At 47.3% G+C, this 25,959-nt stretch overlaps 1 protein-coding gene across 1 annotated transcript in view; it reads right to left on the bottom strand.

Moving 5' to 3' along the window:
* Positions 1–25,507, bottom strand: part of TMCC3 (transmembrane and coiled-coil domain family 3) — a 400,246-nt gene extending 374,739 nt beyond the window's left edge. Inside the window, exon 1 of the mRNA XM_084957585.1 lies at positions 25,324–25,507. The gene's annotated coding sequence lies outside the window, so the exon portion shown is untranslated. The remainder of the gene's footprint in view (positions 1–25,323) is intronic.
* Positions 25,508–25,959: the final 452 nt, after the last annotated feature.

Here is a 25,959-nt window from a genome sequence, read left to right as displayed (position 1 = left end):
AACAAAGCCATGCTCTAAGTACCAGTCTCAGAACAGAGCCACTCTTCTCTTGATTATCCAATTTTAAGATGACAGGCGGAAAGTCACAGGTGGCACGATGGTAGCTCTTTAGGGAGGAGACAGAATTACTTCTACGGACATTGTTTCTGCAGAGCCACGTGGGGGTGTCAGGAGGGGTTTGGACTAGATCGTGTGGCAGAGAGCACAGGACCTTCTGCTTAGTCACAAACCTCATCCAAACATTCGCCGGCAGGATTAGCACCTTACTTGCTCGTGACGTCTCCAAGCAAATTCTCGAGAGGCCGAGAGCCCTGACCCTGGACTCTGCCCGACTCTCCATCACTAAGGCGGTCCGTACAAGGAGGGCTGGCCCACCAGCACTGGGTGTGTTCAGCAGCAGCCCCAGGACTTTATCCTCAACCCTCGTCTCTATTTACCCCCTCGCCCCAGGTAATGGCACTCAGTCCCTTTAATACAAGCCAGAGGCTGATGGCTTCCAAGTACACGGCTCTAGCCCAGACCTCTCTTTCTGAACCCAGACTCACAACTGTCTACTCAGCTTCTCCACTTATATATCTAACACACATTTCAGACTTAACAAGTCCAAACAGCGTTTTACTCCAAAGTGGCTTAACCTCCAAGGGCCCCAGTTCAGTGGATGGCAACGCCGTCTTTCCGGTTGTGAGACCTGAAGACACGGAATCGCCCTTCATGTCTCCTTAGTGGCTCTGAGAGCCAGTCCATCAGCTCATCCCTCATCCACTCCCTCCACGCCAGCTCATCTTCATCAGGACGGCGGCAGTGGACTCCTAGCTGGCCTCCTGGCTTCCACCCTTGCCTTCGGCAGGGCTGTAGTCTTCACACAGCAGCCAGAGCCCCCTTGTGAGACCTGCCCCAGATCACCGCCCTGCTCTGCTCAGACGCCTCCGAAGTCTCCCATCTCAGGGGACCGGAAAAGCCCGCCGTGACCCGCAACTCTCTCAGACCTCGCCTCCTGCCGCTGTCCCCAGCTCCATCTGCTCCAGCCCGGAGGCCTCCGCCCCCGTCCTTGCACAGGCTGAGCCGGCTCCTGCACTGGGGCCTTTGCACATGCCCTTCCCTCTGCCGGACGTACTGCCCCACGATGCCCTGGTGACCCACTCCCCAGCGTCCCTCAGGTCGCTATGCTGCTCCATCTCACTTGACCAGAGAGAAGCGCCCTGTCCATCTTCCTGAAACAGCGACACGCCACCCTCCCCGGGTGCTCCCTCTCCCTTAACCTGCCTTGTTTTCTCACAGCATATATCACCTCCCAATGTGATCTTTTCATCTCTTTGCCTGTCTCCACTTTTAGACGGGGAGACCCATGGGGATAGAGATTTTGTTTGCTTTTCGCCCACGATTTCTGTATCCTCAGGGCTTAGGAGACTCGGAGCGCGGTAAGTATCTGGCACGGAGTGAACAGAAGGAGCCTCCGGCCAGCTCGACAGGGCCCCTCTGCTGACTGCTCCCGCTTCCCTTCCCTTCCCTAAAAGCAGCCTCTATGAAGACTCTCAGGGTTCCCGTCATGCCTCAGTGGTTAACGAATCTGACTAGCATCCATGAGGACACAGGTTCGATCCCTGGCCTCGCTCAGTGGGTTAAGGATCTGGCGTTGTCGTGAGCTCTGGTGTAGGTTGCAGACACAGCTCAGATCCAGCATTGCTGTGGCTGTGGCATGGGCTGGCGGCTACAGCTCCCATTGGATCCCTAGCCTGGGAACCTCCATGTGCTGCAAGTGCAGCCCTAAAAAGCAAAAAAAAAAAAAAACAAACAAACAAAAAAACAAACCACCCAAAAAGAAGTCTCTCCGTTCTGCACTCTTTTACCACCTTAGGAATCAAGACTCCAGGATGAACCCGAACCAATCCTTTCTGGCCGGCTGCCTGGCCGGCTGCCTGGCCGGCTGGCTTCTGTGATTTGCTGTCCTGCTCGGTTGGGTTGGGCAGACAGGCTCATGGGCAAAGCCACGTGCAAGGTTCCCCGCGTGTCTCCAGCTCCCCACGTGCTCTCGTGGAAACGTGTCTGGGGACACTATTCTAAACGCTCCAAACCAACCAGCACAGGATGAAAACCTCGTCGCTCAGGGAGAAGAGAAAACAAATCCATCCACCCTAAGGCCCACTTCCATGGAAACTCTGCATGAGTTCAAAAGGCCTGTGCTGGCAACACTTGCGGCTTTTATTATCCTCTCGTCATTCCAGGGACCGGGTTTGCAGGCACATGCTGCGAGGAGGAGGCCTTGTGAATTGAATGCACCAAGCAGGAAGCTTTCCAAAGCCCAAATTAACTGTCTTCAGCAGCATCGAAACAATTATTATTTTGTAAGGAGTTGGCCAGTCAGAGACTTTGGCACATTCGTTAGGGACCCTCAAACCACGCCAAGTCCTCAGCCTCTCCCTGCAGAAGTCCCTTTGCCCCCCACCCCCACCCGCAATAAGCAAGGCGCTTAGAGAAAGGCTGATGGGGGCGGGGTTGGGGGGGGGACTCATCCAATCCTCTGGCTTCTGCTGCATCTCCCAACAGCTGAAGTACTGCCTGCAGAAGGCTAGCACAAATATCGAATGTTGCTAAGGGTAGAACGCGAGAACATGTGGCATCTAAATGTTCTTCCCTCTCTTCCTGAAAGGATTCAGGTCTGTCCAATCATAGCTGTGTTGATTAATCATTTCTCCAGAATTATATTGAGAAAACTATCAAGAGGGCCAGAGGGCCTATTAATGGGCCCCAAGTTCAAGGATGTTCCTTCTGTTCCCATGAAGAGGACAATGCCCCAGTGGAAATGCTTGAACGCTGGTTTTTCTGACAGTCAGATAAGCCAGCATCCTCCCAAGATTCCTGAACATTCAAGCAGCGCAAATCCCTAGTTCATCTTTTAAGTAGAGATCTGGACACGAACACTGTACTTTTAAGTTGTCAGCCATTTCAAGAGGCACCATTATTTTATGTAAAGCTAAGAAAGCAAACGATGCTGTCAATGAAATTAGAACAAGCCATTAATTGTAAGTGGTGTTCTGATAAGAGATAAGTTGTAAACAGTTATGCATCTTGGAGTTCCCATCATGGCTCAGCGGTGACGACCCCAACTAGTATCCCTGAGGACGCAGGTTCAATCCCTGGCCTTGGGCAGTGGGTTAAGGATCTGGCATTGCCGTGAGCTGACAAGGCTCAGATCCTGCATCACCATGGCTGTGGCTGTGGTGTAGGCGGGCAGCTGCAGCTCCAAGTCGACCCCTAGCCTGGGAGCCTCCATATGCTGTACTTGTGGCCCTAAAAAGCAAATAAATAAATACATAAATAAAAAATAAAAATTGTGCATCTTACAACATGTGTGTGCACACAGGTATTTTGGGAGACAAAGAAAGATGTAATTGGGAGGAAAAAAAAACTCATGTAAGTGGTTTGGAGCAGTTTTGATATTTAGTATTTTCAGTATATATTTAGTATTTAATCATTTCTAAGATTAAGGAAAATTACTATAATGCTTTTAAAAATACTTGGGGATTTTAATAGAATTTTAAAAATTATAAACCGTGTGAAATTATTTCTGTTTTAGACTCTGGTGAGCTGGCAGTGCATTCTCCAACGTGAACATGAATTACCTAATTGCTCTTTCTGCTTGCTCCGCTTGCAAAGGGCCATACGAGCTCAGGGCTGCTGCCTCAGCAGAGCACATGTGATGAAGTCACGCGGCCAGCGGGCATCGTTCTAAGATCTTCAATTCCCTCGCGTGCTCACTCATCCTTCATGACTGCCTTCCAACTTCTCTTCTGAGTTTATCACTGATTTCTCATTTCCAGCATGAAAAGCTCGAACTAGACTGATTTCTAAGCCCCCTTTCTGCTTTAACATTCAGTTTTCTACTAATTCCGGCTTGGCTTTTAAAATACAGGAATCAGCCGGCAAACATTTAATGAGCATAGCGTAACAAGGGAGTCAGCTTTTTCTGAGCATTCACTGCGTACAAGGCACTACAGTAATTGCTTTCCACACACTGTTTCATTTCATCCCCAAGGTAGCTCTGCGAGGCAGATGTGATTATGACCATTTTACAGATGCAGATGCTTCAAATAGATAAATGTGAGGCAGGGTCTTTTTTTCTCTGTTACAGATTTATGGACATAAAATTCACATCCCATTAGACTTTACCTTTTAAAGTGCAAAATTCAGGGAGTTCCCACTGTGGCTCAGCAGTGACAAATTGGACTAGTATCCATGAGGACACGGGTTCAATCCCTGGCCCCGCTCAGTGGGTTAAGGATCCAGAGTTGCCGGAGCTGTGGTGTAGGTTACAGACACAGCTCGGATCCCACATTGCTGTGGCTGTGGTGTAGGCCGGCAGCCAAAGCTCAGATTCAACCCTTAGCCTGGGAACCTCCATATGCCACGGGTTTGGCCCTAAAAAGCAAAATAAATTAATTAATTAATTAAAGGGTAAAGTTCAACAGTTTTTAGTGTATTCAGTGTTACGCAACTAGCACCATAATCAATGTTAGATCTTTCCCACCGCCACACCCTCTGGCAGTCATTTCCAATTGCCTGCTCTCCCAGCCCCTGGCAAACACTAGTCTACGCTGTATCTCTATGCGTTGCCTATTAAGGATGTTTCCTATAAGTGGAAACGTATGATACAGTTGCCTGTCGGTATCCACAGGGTTTGGTTCCAGGAGCTCCTACCAATGCCAAGACCCAAGGGTGCTCACTGCCTGTATAGAAAACACTGGAATACAGTGAATACAGTCGGCCCTCCATAGACTCGATTTAGGGACCATGAGTTCAACCAATCGTGACTCAGGAGAGGCCGCTGAGGGTGGTCCTTCCAGGCAGGGTCTTGACCCCAAGCCTTGACGGCAGCATTCTGTACCACACTGCCTCCGAGCCGGGGTTTTGAAGGACACAGATAAAGTAGGATGCTAATCCCTACTCCAGTTTGAGTGAGAACACCTTCAAAACAATAGACGACAATCTATGGCAATAGAGGAGACGGAAGTGTGACAAGACCGAGAGACCCCCCTTGCTTCTCGCTTCTCCTCCTCTTCCCGGCCTGCCAGTGGATGGTTAGAAGCGGCTCAGAGGCATTTGGGTTCTGAGCAGCTGCCCACCCCCGCTCACTCTCACACACTCTGCAGCTCGCTCAGCAACCGTAAAAACAGAGTCAAAAGAAAGAGCAGGGGACTTTCCCGGCCCTCTTTGGCCAAAGTCTGGGGCAGACTGCGGTCTTGTTTCTGCACCCAGTCTCGAGCTGGCAACGCGTTCCTCAAACATTCCAAGCCACCCCTGCAGGGCTCCATCCCTGTACCCTGGCTGCACGTTTCCGTTTCTCCTTGACCCGACTGCTGTAAATCTTCTCACCACAAAGGGCAGGCACCTTGCCCTGGGATGCGAAAGGACACAGGACTTGGTGGCGACGGCAGAGGCGACTGTGCTGGGTATTCCCTCTGCCCCACAGCATCCTCTGCCCTCCTCTACCTGCTCTGGGCCCCTGAGGGTTGGTCTCTTGGGCTGCATCACCGGGGCTCCTATACCCTCAGGGGAGACCCAGGTGGCAGCTGGCACAAGGTAGGATGCAGGCCGGGGTCTGTAATCTCTGGTCTCTCTCTCTCTCTTTGGGTCTAGGGCTGGTAGCAGCTGCTTTCCGTGGCAGCTTCTGGAAATCTCGCCATCCCTTTACAGGCGCCTTAATCTTTCCCAGACATTCGAAAATCATCTCTCTGTTAATTTCTTTTCAGTTAAATTCTCTTTCTGCTAGGATAGCTAGCCGCCTTCAAAGCAGCGACTGACAGCTAGGGCAGCCTTCAGAGATTCATGCCAAAAGGGAACAGGCAGAGCTTGCTCTCTATCTACTCCAACAACCACTTTGCTTCTGCCTTAATAAAGGAACACTTCATTTGGAGCTGGGCACGTGGCTACCTTTAGTGAAGATCTATTTTCCAGCCGCCTGAGCAATTAGCCCTCTGACTTCGTTCTGCCAGGCAAGACATAAGCAGAAGTAAAATGCAGCAGCTTCTGGGAAACGTTGAACGATAGCTAGACCGTGTCATTTGGCCTTTTCTTCCACGCTCCTTCCTCTGCTCTAACACCTGGAACATGACTGTGATGGTCGGAGTCCAGCAGCCGTCTTAGACCATGAGGATAAAGGCTGTATCTTAGTGATGGTGGGATGGGGAGACTGTGTCCCTCCATACCAGCCTGGACTGCCTATTTCTTTCTTTTATTTTTTATTTAATTAATTAATTCACTTTTGGTCTTTTTAGGGCTACACCTGCAGCATACAGAGGTTCCCAAGCTAGGGGTCGAATTTGAGCTGTAGCTGCCGGCCTACAGCACAGCCACAGCAATGCCAGATCCTTGACCCACTGAGAGAGGTCAGGGATTGAGCCCATGTCCTCATGGATACTAGTCAGGTTCGTTACCACTGAGCCACAACAAGAACTCCCTTTTTACTTTTTTTTTTTCTTTTTACAGCTGCACCCGTAGCTTATGGAAGTTCCCGGGCTAGGGGTTGAATCAGAGCTATAGCTGGGACCTACGCCACAGCCACAGCAACGCCAGATCCGAGCTGCATCTGTAACCTATGCCACAGCTGGATTCTTAACCCACCGAGCAGGGCCAGGGGTCAAATCTGCATCCTCACAGAGATTACATCAGGTCCTTAGTCCACTAAGCCATAGTGGGAACTCCCTGGACTACTTACTTTTTTTTTATGTTTTTATTTTATTTTATTTTTTTGGGCCACACCAGGGGCATATGGAAGTTCCCAGGCCATGGGTTGAATTGGAGCTACAGCAGCTGGCCTACGCCACAGCCACTGCAATGCGGGATCGGACCACATCAGCAACTTCCACCACAGCTCAGGGCAACACTGGATCCCCAACCCACTGAGTGAGGCCTGGGATCGAACCTGCATCCTCATGGACACTAGTCAGATTCACTTCCACTGTGCCACCCAGGAGCTCCCTGGACTGCCTACTTCTGATCCTCTTTACAACCAATGTTTGCTTATGCCACTATTATTTTTGGCTAGCCATAACATGTCGCTGAATTAATCCTAACCACAACTGGTGAGTGAGCTTGGAAAAGAACTGTGGTCATTTCTAGCCGAAAGAACCCCAGACCTGAGGGCAGAAGACGTTGGTTCAACTTGCACTCCTCTACCAAGAGCTCTAGAACCTTCAGAAAATCAGCTGCTCTTTCTGAGACTCAATTCCTTCTGTTGAAAAAAACAGTGTCCATTTCACCTAATCATTGAGAAGAAACATGAAATGACTTTTGTTTCAATGTCTACCCCACAGCAAGCGCATGATTTTGAAAGTATGGCTCTAGAGTTACACCAGGAGTTGAAAGTCTACCTCCGCCACTCATTAGCTGTGTGCCTTAGGGAAAGTTGTTTGACTCTCTGGGCCTCGGTTCTCTCCTCTTTAAAAGCACCTGATAGGAGTTCTCATCATGGCACAATGGAAATGAATCCGACTAGGAATTATGAGGTTGTGGGTTCGATCCCTAGCCTTGCTCAGTGGATTAAGGATCTGGAGTTGCCATGAGCTGTGGTGTAGCTCACAGACGTGGCTCAGATCTGGCGTTGCTGTGGCTGTGGTGTAGGATGGCAGCTGTAGCTCTGATTAGACCCCTAGCCTGGGAACCTCCATATGCTATGGGTGCGGCCCTAAAAAGCAGAAAAAAAAAAAAAAAGCACATGATAATAATACATGCTTCATAAGACTTTGAAGATACAATTAGAGAATTCATGTAATTCTCGTATTATATTACCTAGCACCCAGTAAGCATTCATTAGATGAATAACTATGGTTATTATTACTTTCTACTAATTATTCTCTAATCATTTTCGTATAGTCTTGTGATGATTGTTTACCTTTAGGTCTTAGATAGCATATTCCTCGGACACTGGCCTGCTTGTACACCATACCAGCCATCATACTTCCTAACCCTATGCCAAATGCAGGAGGACTTGATTAAACAGCTAACGAGTCATCTTGCATGAGTCAGCCGAAGAGGTCCAGTTCTGAAGGGGAATTGAGAGTCCTAGTCTTAGACACAGCTGGATTTACCAAAGAGGGATGCGATAGGGTGGGGCTGGGAAAGGGCTGGAGATTTCAGAATTCGTAGAGCATTCTATCAATCAGGGTTCTTTGTGGCAGACAACAGAATCCACTCAGGCTGCTTAAGCAGAAATAAGCACATGCAAGAAACTAAAGAGCTCGCAGAAGCTGTGGGGAAGATCAGAGAGCCAAGCTGCACTATTTAATGCAGGCCCGAGAAGAAGGAAGAGCTTCTACCAAGCTTAGCAAAAAATCTGCCCCTCCTCTCCCTCTCCCTCTCCCTCTCCCTCTCCCTCTCCCTCTCCCTCTCCCTCTCCCTCTCCCTCTCCCTCTCTCTCTCTCGGCTCAGCCACCATCTGGCATCTCTGCCACGTAAGTTGCCAGACACTACCCCAAGTCTCCATCTATCTGCGAGGGAGTCTACGAATGTAGATTTCAGCTTTCTGGACAGAAAGGGATGGGAACAGGTGCTTAGTGAGCCCATTGTTAGTATCTGACACATGAATTTTAGGGCTTTGTGTCTGCCTGTGGCTTTATCAGTATGACCCGTCAGAAAGACCATGAGCTATAGAGAAAAGATCCTGGACCATGACACCGGAAAAATGTGGTTTCTTTCTTCTCCTTGGAGAGACCAAACGCACTCCTATCTTAAGGCTCCTGTGTACATTCACCTTTTCCCTGGAACTCTCTGGCCTTCTGTCTTCTCAGGCGTCAGCCTTACTTGTCTTCAAGTTCCAGTATGAACGAAACGTCCTCGGCTATGCCTTCCCCAGCTACCGCATCTACACGGGCCTGTTGCACCCGGCCTCCCTGCGTATCTTTCTTTTAAATTCTTTTTAGCATTTCTCTGCTATTTTGTTCATTTGCTGTTGTTGTTTGTTTATGGTGTTTACTCCTCTTACCTCAAAATAGAATGGCAATTCCATAAGAGCAGAGACCTAGTCCGTTTTGTTCACAGCTGTATCCCTGGAGTCCTGAAGAGTGGCTGATACATGATAATAACAGCATGATTATTAGCATATACTTATGCTAATGATATATACATTAGTGTGTGTGTGTATCTATACATATACACACAGCCTGGCTTTAACGCCTGAGCTCTTAACTGCTACAGCAGGTAAATACAGGAGGTGCTTAACAAATAATTCACGGCTAAATAAGTGACTGGACATCTTTCAGTCATCTCATTAAGCCTCTCTGCTGTGTTAACACTGCTGAGTATCTCTTTCTCTGACTCCTTCGTGAGCCCCTCTTCCTCAGTCCCTTCTCCCACTCCCATCACCTGCTGGTATTTTACACGTTTCCATCCTGTGTCAACTGTCCTTTCCTTTCCCATGCTTCCCTTGGGTCATATTCAGCGTCATCATGGAATGACCGTATTTTATGCTGATGGGTCCCAGATCGACCGTAAAACTCTGGGGCTGATTCTCCCAGAGGGACAGAATCAAATGTTCTTGGCATCCTGGGCATCACGAGTTGAGCATCCCAAACTCAACAAACACCAAGCTAACTTAATTTGCTATACGTACAATCAGGCTAGCCCCAGCCATGCTGTGGAGACGGTGTGATTTCATCTCCCCCCACCCAAAACAAAATTTGCTCCTTCTCCCCTAACCCCCATCGCAGTCAATATCAGCATCCTTTAGGCAGTCGTCAGGGCCAACAACCTGGCGGTCACTTTAGAGTCTTCCTCCCTCTCCCCACAGCCCATCTATGACGACTCCTGCGGAATCTACCTCTTCAATTGTTCTCCAGTCCACTCCTCTCTAGTCCCACCCCCAGAAGGACTTCTGAATCTCGTTCCCAGAACACGTATTGCAATAGTGTCCTAACTACTCTACCCGCTCTGGTCTTGCCCCCGCAGGTCTGTTTCGCAATAGCACCAGGGTGATCTAATCGCGGTGGACATGTGTTTGTTCTACTCTACTCGCGTCAGTGGCTCTGCCATGCATTGCCTTCAGGATAAAATTCCCACTTGTTAAAATCAACTTGGATCTGGCCCTCACCCACGTCCCAAATCTACATCCAGCCGCTCCCTACTCCCAACCGTCACCATGGCCTCTGCTTCAGAAACGGCCAGTTCACCGCATGTCCGCAGCAAAGCCCATGTACAGAGCCACGTTTGTCTCCTTGTGGAAGAGGGACCAGGGAAAGCCAGTCAATTCAAGAGAAGAGGAAATGTTATGAAAGCTTTTCAGTCCCCTAGGTTCTTCTTGCAGCCCAGCTGCGGTCCTGCCATTATGCTTCTCCAGACACTCCGAGAGCTTTATAATTCAGTCTCTTTATTCGTTTCTGCTGGCTCAAGTTGATGTCTGTTATTTGAAACCAAAAGAGTTCCAACAAATGCACTGATGAACTGAAAGAAAAGGCATCTATTTACATAAGACGATTTGCATGAGAGAAAGGAAAGAACCCCAAGACAGGAAGAGGAAGAGGACAGGGGAGAATGGCCTGGCCAGCTCCAGGGATCACTGTAGCAAGAGAAGCTGCAAAGGGCAACATGGGTGGACTAAGAGATGATCATACCACGCAGAGCAACTCTGAAAAAGAAAGACAAATACTCTATGATATCACTCATATGTGGAATCTGCAATACTACACAAGTGAACCTATCTACGAAACAGAAACAAACTCACATGGAGAATAGACTTGTTGTTGCCAAGGGCGAGGGAAGGATTAGGAGTTTGGGATTAGCAGATGCAAAGTGGTCTGCACAGGCTGGATAAACAACGAGGGACTACTGTATAGCACAGGGAATGGTATTTCATATTCTGTGATAAACCATACAGGAAAAGAATATGAAAAAGAATATGTATAAAACCGAATCACTTTGCTGCACAGTAGAAACTAACACAACATTGTAAATCAACTAGACTTCAATAATTTTTTTTAAAAAAGAGAAGATGCAAATAGACAGTGAAGCCTCTGTTTTACAAAGCCACCCTCCTGAAGAAGCACAGCTTTTTAAGCCCAAGTGACAAAATGACACAGGGCAGTACCTTTTCTGTGAGGGATGCAGCCCAGCTATGGCCCACTGAGGGCTCCAGGGAACATGGAACCGCTCTGGCATCTCCAGGCTGGCTCTCTGGCGCTCACTGAAAGATGGCGTTCTTGGCACAATCCTCAGTGTTATCACCATGGACCCCAGCAGCACCGATGTGGACGTGTCCCCTCCCTAAATGGCTCAGTGGGCAACAGGAATTACTGCAGTGAGGTGGTCAGAGCGCAGGAAGAAGATGTCAGGAATGGCCCTTGGTAACTGTAGTGAACAGACTGGTTTGCAACACCTCCCCTGGAGCATCCCCCAAATAACTGAATGAGACTTGAATGGGGGCACTCAGGGCTCTGAAATGTGAAGATGTAAGATAGATTCAGCACAGTGTGAGTTATTTCCATCAATGGGCCCCCACTGCAACCCACAGGCCGGGGAAATCTGAGGACATTTAAATTCATGACGTTAAATCTACCTTAAAAACTTTCTTTGTTATGGCCTGTGGCATATGGAAATCCCCAGGCTGGGGGTCATATTGGAGCAGCAGCTGCACCACAACCACGGCAACACCAGATCCAAGCCACATCTGTGACCTACACCACAACTCATGGCAATGCCAGATCCTTAAGCTACGGAGTGAGTCCAGGGACAAACCTACATCCTCATAGATACTAGTTGGGTATTTAACCTGAGCCACAACGGATACCCCCTTAAATTTTTAAGTGAATGAGTAAAATAACCTAGGAAAGCCAAGATGGAATAACCTGTGGGACTTCCCTTCAATCCCTTCTCTAGAACTCACAACATATTTATGAGATGTCATCCACTAAAAGAAACTGTTCATAATGTAGGCGTGCTGAGATTTTCCTATTCAGTCAGCAAAGCAGAAGGGGAAAGTCTGCCTTCTGGGGCTACAAGTCTCAATGTCCCCATTATCAAATTAGGGTCTCTGGGTAGTTAGCCACAGAGACCTTGCCCATTATTCTCTAGCTCATGGGGGAAAGAGGTAGCTAGAGATTTTTATAAGCTTGCTTGTAGTTGTGCATTTCTCATGGAGCCCTTGACCCAGTTGTGAAATGACATACTTTCCATAGTTTGCTTTGGATTAACCTGACTGAACAGAGAGCAAATCAATTCACCCATGGAAGGGATGTCAACCTAGCCTTAAAGAGAAACTTCCTCTCCAAAGAAACCTTGAACTACATTCAACTTGATACTTAACACATCTTTCATGATCTCCAAGTACTTTTCCACTCTTTTTTTTTTTTTTTTTTTTTTTTGTCTTTTTAGCACTGCACCCACAGCATATGGAAGTTCCAGGCTAGGGGTTGAATCCAAGCTGTAGCGGCTGGCCTACACCTCAGCCACAGCAGTGCCAGATCCGAGCCTTGTCTGTGACCTACACCACAGCTCATGGCAACACCAGATCCTTAACCCACTGAGCAAGGCCAGGAATCAAACCCGTGTCCTCGTGGATACTAGTCAGGTTCAATACCGCTGAACCACGACAGGCGCTCCCTCTTTTCCATTCTTATAAGTGATGAGAGAGTGTTTCAAATGGAAGCTGATTAGTTACAAAAACCTTCATTTAAAACATCTTAAGTATGTTTACAGATATTTTTATGACACCCAGGAGACATGAAATGCAAGATCATTAGTTCACGGGAAGATGAAGATCTGGGGAATTAAAATGTTTCTCAAACATAATTTTTCAAGTAAACAAAATCCTATATGACAGGAATCTTTCAAAGCAATTAATAAAACCTTATGAGACAGATAACATCTTTCCCTATTTCATATCATGGAACAGAAGCTTGGAGAGCTTAAGCAACTTGTCTAAGAACCCACAGCTAGGAAGTAGCAGGGTGGAGATTTAAGGCAACCTGACTAGAGAGGCCATATGTGATCACAGGATAACCAGCTTCACGGCTTCTCCTGCCTCCTCCTTAGCTGGTATGTGTATCTTTGGGCTGTTCTGGGACCAACTTTGAGCCCCCCCATATGTGATCTTATTTATTTATTTATTTATTTGGCTGCCCTGCAGCATACAGAGTTCCCAGGCCAGGGATCAGATCCGGATCAGATCTGAGCTGTAGTTGCCACCTAAGCCACAGCAGTGGCAAGTGGCAAGGTGGGACCCTTAACCCACTGTGCTGGGCCAGGGATTCAACCTGCGTCCCAGCACTCCCAAGACACCTCCACTCCCGTTGCAGGACAGCAGGAACTCCCCATCCTTTTGGGTTTTTATGGACCTTGATTACATAGGCATGATGGATAGAATCACTGGCCATTGACAAATGATTCACCCAGTGCCTCTCCCCTCCCCGGAGGTCGGGGGGTGGGATAGGACTGAAAGTTCTGACCCTTTAATTACGTGGTCCGTTCCCATGGCAACCACCCTCCACGCATCCCGAGGTGCTTTCCAAGCGTCATTTCAGAAATATAAACTCATGGGTGATTAAAGGGTTTGTTAGGAATATTAAGACTCCTTCATGACACTTAGCTCCTAAGGAAGTCCAAAGGTTTTAGGAGCTTGGCGTCAGAAAGGGGAACAAAGACTAAGTATGTATTTCTTATAATAAACCCCATCATCACAGTGTTTATGTTTATGTCGTGGGGACATGAACTGGAAAACCCCTCAGACGCGCCCACTGCGCCTCAGTGAGCTCTTTACAGTCAAGACTTGAATAACAACCACAGGCAATAATAGTGTGGCTACATCATGGAAAGCAGAAGTGGAACCATTTCCAGCATGGATTTCCTGGTATGTGCCAAGCAGTAGGCTAAGTGTTCTAAATGCATGACCTCATTTATCTTTATAACAACACAGGAACAAAATGAGGACAAAGACCATCCCAGGCTCAATCAGAACAATCAACACTTTTTTTTTTTTTTGCCATTTCTTGGGCCGCTCCCGTGGCATATGGGAGGTTCCCAGGCTAGGGGTTGAATTGGAGCTGTAGCCACCGGCCTATACCAGAGCCACAGCAAGGCGGGATCCGAGCCACGTCTGCAAATTACACCACAGCTCACAGCCACACCAGATCCTTAACCCACTGAGCGAGGCCAGGGATCGAACCCGCAACCTCGTGGTTCCTAGCCGGATTCGTTAACCAGTGAACCACGACGGGAACTCCAACAATCAACGCTTTTAAAGAACAATGACGAAAAAGACATTAGATGACCCCAGCAGCCTAGAGGAGTGGGACTCAAAAGATGGGCCACAGGAAGAGCCTCAAAAAAAAAAAAAATGGATTTAAATTTTTCCTAATTTATATTTTAAATAGGTATCACATGCAAAATCCAAAAGGTACAGAGGTGGGGTTTTTGTTTCTTTGTTTACTTTATATCGTCAACATAGGTTTATTGACTGGGACCATGAACTTTGTTTCATAAGAGTTTTGGAATGGACATTTGTCCTTTGCATCTGCCCTGCATCTTTCATGTGTAGCTCTTCCGTTTGGTGAAGTCTGCTTTCCACAGAGAGAAATGAAGACAACATATATCCTAAAACCCTTTGCTGCTGGGATATAGCCATTTGACTATACCCAACAACCCCCAAACTTAAGCAAGACTTGGGATACAGGCAAAAAGGTACCGAGGCAGTGGGGATCCTGGCAGACTGTCCAGGCTTTATAGATGCTGTGCATCCCCCGCCAGCCAGAGGGGATTTCTGCCAGCACATCACTGTGGTGTTTGGACGTCGGTGATGCAGCTGGACAGTCTCCCTGGCTGCTTTGTTGCTGACTCTAGGATGTGCAGGCTTTGTTCACTGGCCCTCCCAGAAATTCGAGTTCATACCATGTAATAAATTTCTACTGACACTAGCTGGGATGGTTTCTCTGAAAGAGATCCCAAAGTGTTGGGAACTGGATTGATTAGGTGACCTGGTTAGTTAGATAAGAAGGCTGTAAGGATGAGATGCAGGGAAAAGACTGGCACCCAGTGGTAAGAGAGCCATGAAAACTATCGCGATACCAGTGAGGATGGCACTGTTTCTTCCTCAGTTGAGGCAGAGAGAACCGACAGATGATAACTCAGGAGGCCACAATTAGAGCTGCCCTCCCCCCCCCCAACGCGAACCTCCCCCCCGCCAGACAGGATTTATAGAGCACAAGGACTCTGCCTCACACCTCCTGGGCTTCTCAGAGAAAGCAGAGACGTAAAAGGCGGTTAGAGAGAGGATTTGGAAAAGATAGTTGAGATTTGTGGATGAGGCTTTTGCTCAGCTTTCCCCTTCGGACGAGGGTGGAGGCCATCAGGTGTTATCTCCCAACCTCGAGCCTAGAGAGAGAATTTCTGGGAGACCACTGGCTAAGTTTTGAAATGCAGCCTCTGCAGTTGGAAGACACAGAAGACTAGGGTCTGCCGAATGACCCAGAAAGTTCAATCAAGTTGTGGACCAAAGTCTAAGTACTCTAGCAAAATACGAAGGTTAAGAAGGGCTGGTTAGGAGTTCCCATCGTGGTGCAGTGGTTAATGAATCCGACTAGGAACCATGAGGTTGCGGGTTCGATCCCTGCCCTTGCTCAGTGGGTTGAGGATCTGGCATTGCCGTGTGAGCTGTGGTGTAGGTTGCAGACGGGGCTCGGATCCTGCATTGCTGTGGCTCTGGCGTAGGCCGGTGACTACAGCTCCGATTAGACCCCTAGCCTGGGAACCTCCCATATGCCACGGGAGCGGCCCAAGAAATGGCAGAAAGATGTAAAATAAAAAAAAAAAAAAAAAAAGAAGGGCTGGTTAACCCCTACAGTGTTAGTGGGAATGTCAATTCATGCAGCCACTAAGGAAAACATCATGGCGGTCCCTCAAAAAACTAAAAATAGAGTTATCATATGATCCAGCAATACCACTCCTGGGCACATATCCAGACAAAACCGTAATTCGAAAAGATACATGCAGAGTTCTCTGGTGACCTTACAGTTAAGGATTTGGTGTTGTCACTGCTGTGGCTCGTTGTCACTGCTGTGGCAGGGGTTTGATCCCTGGCCTGGAAATTTTCCCATGCTGTGGCTGTGGCCAAAAAAAAAGAGAGAGAGAGAGAGAGTGAGAAAAGATACATGCACCCCAATGTTCACAGAAACGCTATTTATATAGCCAAGATATGGAAGCAACCTAAATGTCCATCAACAGAGGAGTGGATGAAGATGTGGTACATATATACACTGGAATATTATTCAGCCATAAAGAAGAATGAAATAATGCCATATGCAGCAACATGGATGGCCCCAGAGGTTATCATACTAAGCAAAGTAAGCCAGAAAGAGAAAGACAGGTGCTCCTCCCATCAGGCACAAGGAGACTGGCATCATCTTGGGAACGCTGGGGCTCGGGTTCAATCCCCAGCCCAGTACAGTGGGTTGGGGATCCAGCATTGCCGCAGCCATGGCTCAGATCTGATCCTTGGCCCAGGAGCTCCATATGTCACAGGATGGCAAAAAAAAAAAAAAAAAAAAAAAAAAAAAAGAGAAAGAGAGACAAATATCATATGACTTTTATGTGGAATCTAAAATATATCACAAATGAATATATCTTTGAAACAGAAACAGACTCACAGACATAGAGCACAGACTTAAGGTTGCCAAGGTGGAGGTGGACTGGTGGAAGGAAGAATTGGGAGTTTGGTATTAGCAGGTGCAAACTAGTATACATCGGATGGACAAACAAGAAGCACCTACTGTATGGCACAGGGAACCATATTCAATATTCTCTGATAAACCATAATGGAAAAGAATATGAAAAAAGCATATATATGTAAAACTGAGTCACTTTTCTATAGAATAGAAATTAACACACCTTGTAAATCAATTATGCCTCAATAAAATTTTAAAAAATAAAACATAAAAGAAGGGCTGGTTAGGTGCTTTGGAGACAGAGAAACCAGGAGGGCTGCTGTATTGGAATCATCAGGAACACCCAGGTTTTGCTGGGGCAAGGGATGAGATTTCCCATGACTACATGCAGTTACACAAGAAAAAGCCTTGGCTCTTGACAGTAAGTCTTTTTAGAAGGACCTTGATGGAAAAAACAGAGCATGCACTGCTAGCTATCCAGGGCTGAGGAAAGAATTGAAAGGAACCCCCCAGAATAGACAGACATCCACTGGCATTGAGGGAACTGCAGGAGAAGAAGTCTGCAGGCAGCGTCCAATATTGCTATGCAAGTGCCCTGGCAAAAAGCGTCAGCTCGTGCCATCCTGTGCCTGCGCCCCGCTCCCCCGCCCTGGGGTCACTAGCTTTAAGCATCTGCAAGGCCCAGAGAGCACGAAGCCACCAGTTCAAGTAAGAACTCCCCCACCTCTTGCCCTCTCCTCTCTACCCTACCTTCACCCTGAGAGAAAAAGAAAATGAGAGCAGGCAGGTGGAGGAAGGAATATAAAGGCTCTGGGGTGAGCAGGTGCATCTGACGGCACGATAACCTAAGAGAAGAGAATCACAGGCTTAGGGGTTGAAAGTCTCACGTCAGAGCATGGTCAGTGAATGAGACCACATGGCTTTCCTAAAATACTCTCTCTCTCATGCAGGCACAGCGCTAATGAAGTCGAAAAGTCAGAGGCAGATATGGAGCCTTGGAGATGAATTACATAACAGACTGAATTCACAGCCTTGCTAGGTCTTTGGGGGCATTTACTGGTAAAAAGTGGCTCTTCCCCTGAGTCCTGGAATGGACATATTTTGGAGGTGCCAGCTAACCCCAAGAATCTAGAGCCTCAGAACTCACAGAGCTTTCTGGGCCAACAAAAGCAGCCTCTCTTCCCATTCTGATGAGGCTAGCTTCACTGGCTGGTTGCACAGGGGGGGCCTCATGGCCACCCCTACCTCTACCCACTGACTCCAGCCCCACAGCTAGAGTCTGACTCTAGCATACAGAGATATCAAAATCAGACCTGGGAAGAGAAGGCTGACCCATCCAAAGCATCGCGGGATTGTGGGTGTGGAACACAAGCTGCAACATATCAGCACAAACACACAACCTGAAGCTGCCATACAAAACTGGGAGCTCATGCTCATGACAGGCCTGCCTCATCTTCCAATAAGGAAGGAGTCTGCCCCAGGAAGCGCGCTTTCTCTCAATGAAGAGGTGGCTTACCCAAGCAGGCTCTTACCAGGAAAGAGGAGAGTTGCAGACCCCCAGCAAAGCCCCACCACCCTTTCCCTTACCCTCTGGCTATCAAAAGAAGCAGCCACTTTCCACTGGGGTCGATTCTCCCTGGTCATCAGGAAGTCATGCCACTGCACTAGCAGCATTTCTCGTCTCCATAAACTCTTCTCTTCACCTCGCCATGAATCTGGAAACGCTTTTTCCAACCTAAGCACAAGCCATGGAAGTGGAGAAGTATTCTGAGGGTGTTAGGAAGAGAGGGCCATGGTTTTAGATCAGATCAAGCTCATCTTACGGGCGCCCTCACCAAACATTCTGGATTCAGTGTGCTAGACTGAACAACTGGAAGAGGTGTCAACTTCTTGCCCCGTGGTCTGAAACTGAGTCTCCGCTCTGGCCTGAGCTCATGAAGTTCCTGTTCTCATCAAGTTCAGAGGCACACATTCCTTGATGGAAGGTACAGAAGGGAATCTGAAGACTTAAGGAGACAGGAATGTGAGAGTAGCTTGATAATACCTTTTATAACACCTGATCTACTCATTCAGCTTCAGAAAAAAACACACCAACAAGAGGAGTGTGGTTTCCTGAAAATCACTTGCCCTCTGAAGGTCAGGGGTAATAGCTGGAGATATTTCCATGGGAAAAGGCTTCCTGAAGGAATAAGGGCAGTTTTAGTCTTTATAGTGGGTCCTGATTCCTGAAATAAGCAGAAGGCTTAGGGGTTATTTGACTTTTAGGGATACCTGAGGGTGCCTAATTGTAGGGTCTTTGGGGCAAAAATACTTGGTTACCCAAGTGTTACTGAATTTGTGTAACAGCAGCAACAACAGCAACAAAAGCTAAGTCTGGGGAACAGGGGACTGACTTCTGACATGATGATGGAGAGACGGAGTCCTTTACCCAGTTCCCAGACATGAGTCACTTGTGAGACCCAAAGCCCCTCGGATAAAAGGGAGACCAGATTCTCTTGAGGATCAAGTCAGCAGTGGCACCAGAGACTATCCTGATGTCTTTCTCTTTTCCTTTAATAAATGTACAGGAGTTCCCATCATGGCTCAATGGAAACAAATCTGACTAGCATCTAAGAGGACGCAGGTTCACTCCCTGGCCTTGCTCAGTGGGTTAAGGATCCAGCATTGCCATGAGCTGTGGTGTAGGTTGCAGACGCAGTTCAGATCCAGAACTGCATTGCTGTGGCTGTGGTTCGGGTCAGCAGCTACAGCTCTGATTCGACCCTTAGTCTGGGAACCTCCATATGCCGTGGGTGTGGCCATAAAAAAACTTAATTAATTAATGTATGAGGGCCACTTACCAGGGTAATTGGGCCCTGGGAAAAGGGCTTAGATGGGCCTTTCAGGATGGTTTTTATCATCTTCTAGCTGATGTGAATCCCTGAGGCTCCAAATGCCACCTGTTGTTCTCCGGTGGGTGGAAGGAAGTTTATGGAAAACAGGTGCCATGGGGCTCATTCACAGACAATGATAGGGGATCATTCATAGGGATGCTAGTGGAACCTTGATCCCTTTCATAGTTTTTTCCAGTTCTTGGGAGCTTAGTAGCCCAAGTACTAGCAGAATAGTCACTCTGAGTCCCTGACCAGTGACGTGAATCTTATTACGGTAGGAAGATTTAAGGGGAATTGTCCTTCATCTGAAATAATACACCCAAATATGCTTTGTACGTATTAATTCGTTTCATCTTCATGATAATCCCATGACATTGGAACTATTTTCTCCCATTTATGGATGAGGAAATTGAGGCACAGAGAGGTTAAGCAATTTACCCAAGTTGACACAGCTCCTTTTTTGGGTCATGGTGTGCAGCAGCTGGAGGTGGGATCTCAGTTCCGGGACTAGGGACTGAACACAGGCCACAGCAGTGAACATGCCAAGTGGTCCAGTGGAACCACTAGACCATCAGGGAACTCTCTGACACAGCGCTTGAGAGTGGATTCAAACCCCGACAGACAGAGTCCATACACCAAGTCAAGAACTCTCGTCAGCTGAGATGCTTACCGCAGACCAAAGGGACAGGAAGTGGCTGCTGGAGGAAGGATGTTATACACAGCAGTGGTGCCTCTGTGACTGTGATGGAAGCAAGGATGCTCATGGCTAGGAGGATAGTGAAGTGGTTAAGTGCACAGAATTGGAAGTTAGACAACATGGGTTCAAATCCCAGTTTATTGCTGAAGATCATAGGCAAGTTTTTACATTCTCTTTCACTCAATTTCCCCCATTTGCACAATGGTAGTTCTTGGGGTTATTATGAGATATAAGTATGTAAATATATTTTTGCCCAGAGGATGTTTGCTATGATTGTCTTCCTGGCTTTATCAAGTAAGTCTTTATGTAGTTAACTGATTCTCCATTTTGTTTCCTTTTGCTTCTCTCCTACAATTTTATAGACTGTACTCTGGCTGGTTAACCTTAAAACTTAGTCCAGAGATTACAGAGTAACAAAATGGGCTTGTTACTAAACTTGAGGAAGAACGACCATGACTCAGGAGTCCTGGACGTGGAGCCAGATTCAGCACCTACTGGGACTTCAGGTTTGTCCTGTGGGGAGAGGGTGAGCGTTTCCTCATTTCACAAGGAGTAGTGGCCTTCTGTCCGTCTGCGAGAAACCGTGTGACTTCAAGGTAGGTTTTCTATGGGGGCTTTGCTGAAAAAATTCACCAGAATGTTCAATAGTAGTCATCTATAATTATCCAGTTAGTTATATTGGTAATTGACCTGAATTCTGATGCTAGTATCAGAGTGCAGAGGCCACGTAATAATTATTTGCTTAATGTCATTCCGATGGGTTGTTTCCAACACCAAGCAATTCTAGACTGAGTGTCCTACAAAGTCAACTCAATCCTGACACTAGCCACCTGCGGAGAGCGTCAGATCCCGCAGGTGAAGGGCTCCGTCCTGCATGACGGCCCCACTCCAGAGGCCACCCACGAGTCTAGGTCATCACCTCTGCCTCTGGCTGACCAGGTATCAGTCAAAAGTCCTCACTCCCCTCCTCAGGTTGATTAATCTGCCAGAGCAGCTCACACAACTCAGAGAAGTAACTGCTTATGGTTACTAGTTTATCATGAAGGGTATTATAGAGGATACAGATGAACAGCCAGGGGAAGAGTCGGAGCTCAAGAGCTTCTGTTCCAGTGGAACTGGGGTGCACCGCCTTCCAACAGTCTATTTGTCTGTGTTGGCTGCCCCATGGCATATGGAGTTCCTGGACCAGGGATCAGATCCGAGCCACAGTTGCGACCTAAGCCACAGCTGCAGCAATGCAGGATCCTTAACCCACTGTGCCAGGCCAGGGCTCGAACCTGCATCTCAGAGGTCCCAAGATGCTGCCAATCCCGTAGTGCCACAGCCGGAACTCCTCAACAGTTTTTATGAGGCGGAATTTTTATAACAGGAAGGCATGCCCCCACCTTCCCCTTCCAGAGTGAGTGGAACTGAAAGTTCCAACCTTCTATTCAAGTGGTTTTCCTGGCACCCAGCCCCATCCCGAGGCTCTCTAGGGGCCCTATCCTAAGTCACCTCATTAGTAAAAGTACAGGTGTGCTCGGAAGGGGTTCCTTAAGAGTAGCAAAAACTCTCTTCTCATTCAAGAAACTCCCAGGGCTTTAGGAGCTCTGGGCTGAGAACCAGGGAGGAAGACCAAATAAATGTGCATTTCTTAACATAAACGACAGTATCACACACACGCACCCCACTGTTCACAGCAGCATCATTTACAATTGCCGGGTGATGGAAGCAACCTAAGTATCATCTGCAGATGAATAGATAAGGAAGATATGGGGCATATATATGTAATGAAATACCAGTCAGCCATGAAAAAGAGAAATTTTGCTATTTGCCACAACACCAATGGATTTGGAGGGTATTATGCTAAGTGAAGTAGGTCAGACAGAAAAAGACACATGCTGTATGATATCCCTTATATGTGGAATCTACAAATTAAAACAACTGACAGAACAAACTAGTAGTTATCAGTGGGGACAGGCAAAGGGAGAGACGCAAGAGAGGGGGAGAGGATTAAGCGTACAAACTATTATGTATAAAATAAATAAGCTACTGAGATATATTGTACTACACAGAGAATGTAGACAGTATTTATGTGTGTGTGTGTGTGTGTGTGTGTGTGTTTTGCTTTTTAGGGCCACTCCTGCAGCATATGGAGGTTCCCAGGCTAGGGGTTGAATTGGAGCTATAGCTTCCGGTCTACACCACAGCCACAGCAATGCCAGATCCAAGCCGCATCTGTGACCTACACCACAGCTCACGTCAATGCCGGATCCTTAACCCACTGAGTGAGGCCAGGGATCGAACCCGCAACCTCATGGTTCCTAGTCAGATTCGCTTCCGCTGCGCCATGACGGCAACTCCTCCTGTAGCCAGTATTTTATAATAAATATAAATAACGTATAGCCTTTAAACATTATGAATCAGGAGTTCCCGTCGTGGTGCAGCAGAAACGAATCCGACTAGGAACCATGAGGTTGAGGGTTCCATCCTTGGCCTCACTCAGTGGGTTAAGGATCTGGCGTTGCTGTGGCTGTGGTGTAGGCCAGCAGCTGTAGCTCTGATTGGACCCCTAGCCTGGGAACCTCCATATGCCTCAAGTGCGGCCCTAAAGAGCAAAAATAAATAAATAAATAAATAAAATTAAAATTAAAATTATGAATCCCTATGTTGTATACCTAGAACTGATATAATCTTGTACCTCAACTATATCTCAATTTTAAAAATCCCAGTATCACAGCCATCCATTTCATTAGATTGTAAGCTCCATGAAGTTCCATTTTCTCTCTTGGTCACCACAGTATCCCCAGAGCCAGTGTAGGGTTCTGCCCATGGGATCCGCTCAATAAATTCTGGAAAAAATGACCCACTGATTTTGACTGTGTAATTGTATTGCTAATCATCTATTGCTGGATAACAAATAGCTTCAAATTTAGACACTTAGGACAACACACACTTATCATCTTGTAGTTTCTGCAAATCAGGGGTCCAGGCAAGGCAGGGCTTTGCTGGGTGTCCGCTCCAGGGTCTCATCTGCAATCTGCAAGCACAGTCTTGGCCAGGGCTGCCATCTTAGCTCAAGGTTTGACTGGGGAAGGATCCACTTATCAGCTTACGTGACTGTTGGCAGAATTCAGCTCTTTGAGGGTTGTTGGACTGAGGCTCCCAGTTCCTTGCTGGCTGTCAATGGGAAGTTGCCCTCCGTTTCTGCCACGCAGGCCTCTCTAAAGGGAGGCTCAGAATGTGGCCACTTGCTTCATCCAAGTCAGCAGGGAAGAGGGTATGTTGGGATGATGGGCGTTAAAATCTTATGTAATCCACGGATGTACAAGTAATCCTAAAATCCCATTACCTGATGGTTAGAGGCAAATCACAGGACCTACCCACACTCAAGAGGAGATAATGACAAAAGAGCATGGGTACTTGGAGGCAAAGATCACTGGGGCCACCTTACAATCTGCCTGCCTCAATCATTCAAGTCAAACACCCTTATCAAATCAGCTAGGCTATAGCCATTCTTGAGAAAAAGCCCAGGACATTTAGTGTCTGTGAAACGCCAGAGGCTTCTCATTAGCTCAGCCTTCATCACCCAAGTCCCTGCAATCGGCTGCCAGGTTACATAGGAAAGCAAAGGTCATCTTAAGATAAAAATATTCGCTAATATCAAATTAGTGTCCACTCAAAAAACATTTCTCCTCTTGATGCTGGTCTATGTCCTCTTACATCTCATTTTGCCAGAGTACCTCCTCTTAATTGGGTGGGTCTGCAAGGCAAATACAATCAAAGCAATTGCACAGGCACTTCAAAAGAAAATTATTTGAATAGCAGAGGCTTAGGAGAGGCCCTTGGGAAAACCGATGAAGCCCTCAAATAATTTTGTAAAAATGTTCTTATTTGGGTCATGTTGGGAAATTTGAGTATGAAATATTGTGTATCCTGCTGTCATACCATTTTGAGAGAAATATTAAGAAAAAATGTCAGCGGACTTCCTTTTTTTTTTTAATTCTAAGAAACCTGCCTTGATGCAAAATAATTAATAAACTTTACATAGAAGAGAAAATAACACAGTCCCATAATTTAATTTTAGTTTTACTATTTACTTTGAATTTGGATCTCTGGTGGCCTGGGTTCAAATCCTAGCTATGTCAATTACTAGCTGTGTGAGAGGCAAGTTAATTTTTCTGGGCCTCAGATTACACATCTCAACCACGGAGATGCTAGTAAGAATAGTACCTAAAGCACCGGCTACTTCATTTGACCCTAAGGACAACCCTGGGACGCCAGTGTTGAGGCAGGTGCCCTTGACAGGGTGAATGACTTGTGCTCAGGGTAAGATGCCCAGATGGCCCGTTTTTTTTCCCTCCACATAAACCACAGCAGCCAAGTAGTTAATGTCAGCGGTACCTGCGCGTTTTGGAAAATGTCTTCATCTAACTGGCTTTGGAAAAAGTCCATCTAACATGAACCCTCCTGAGACAAAGACCAGATGATACACTGCACCTCACAAGATATAACAGCACTGAAGTCACTTTCCGAAGATCCATAGATAAAAAATGATAGATTCAAAGCCAGGTGTAACTAACTCCGAGGCCCATGTGGATGCTTTGTTCAGAACCTTCTCTTTGCACAGCTCCGTGGATTGGAGAATGAGCAGCAGTGGGGAGAGGTCCAGACTGGGAGAAATGCCCAGCCCTGGAAAAATAAGGCTCAGGTCCTTCGCCAAGCCCAGAAAATCAGCAGCCTTGCTTCCTTGACCCGTCTCCTTCCCTAGCTCCCTCCCCCCTTTCCCACAACCCTTAACGTTTCTCCAGGCTGCTGCTTAGGAAGGTTTTCGAACAGGACCCTAGAGATCTTAGGGAAAGAGAAACAATCTAAATTAAAAACACAAATAAGCAGTGAACCATCTTCCAGGTGTTCTGTCTGAACAGAGAGGAGAACCCAAAGCAAGGCCCTGGAGTGATGAGTTCATTTTCAAACCCCAGTGCCTACAGTATTCATTCCTAATAAACCACCGGAGTGAGACAGAATGTAGAGACGCTGCTGGACAGATCCATGACACAAACACAAGCAGCCGAGTCACATGCCTGCAGACACAGATCGAGGTGCCACTGGGGTTAGGAAGGCTCAACCGTACCTTTAGGACGTGCGATTCCAAGCATGAAACCTGGCCTTCTCGCTTCCATCGAGTCACGGCGTCTCTGCTTCTTCAGACGGGCGGTAGAGAATAATCAAACCCCTTCGAGGCCAAGCTGGGAACAGAAAAGCAAACGAAAAGCTGAGCTCCACGTGGTCTTGCCTTGGAAAGTAATCAGTGTGTGGGGAGGGAGGTGTAATTCCACAGACAGCACTGGGTCCAATCGGAAGAAGGAAATGAATTCCTACACTGTGGAAATATTTTTATTCCTCTTTGACTGAAACTAAAAGGACTATAGCTCACAGGCTAAATAGCATTTATTTATTTATTTTCAGCCACCCAGCGGGCACATGGAATTCCTGGGCCAGGGATCAGTTCCAAGCTGCAGTAATGCCAGATCCCGAACCCATGGTGCCAGGCCGGGAATTGAACCCAAGTCCCAGTGCTCCCAAGACACCAACAAGCCTGTTGCACCACAGTGGGAGCTCCCTACATGGTATTTCATGGTGAGGCTTGAGGGGCAAACCTCCTGGACAAAAGAACGCAGAGAATTCCAAACCCTGAGGTTCTGTCACTTTTCTCAGTACAGTGATGAGAGGGGATTAGAGCACGCGGACGCCCCAGAAACCTCAGAAA

This window comes from Sus scrofa, chromosome 5 (genome assembly GCF_054392235.1).
Source record: "Sus scrofa isolate SSC_HxYL_T2T_F1_AM1 chromosome 5, Sscrofa_HxYL_maternal_Yorkshire_Landrace_v2.0, whole genome shotgun sequence".
Lineage (NCBI taxonomy): Eukaryota > Metazoa > Chordata > Mammalia > Artiodactyla > Suidae > Sus > Sus scrofa.
This window is presented reverse-complemented; position numbering and strand designations above follow the sequence as displayed.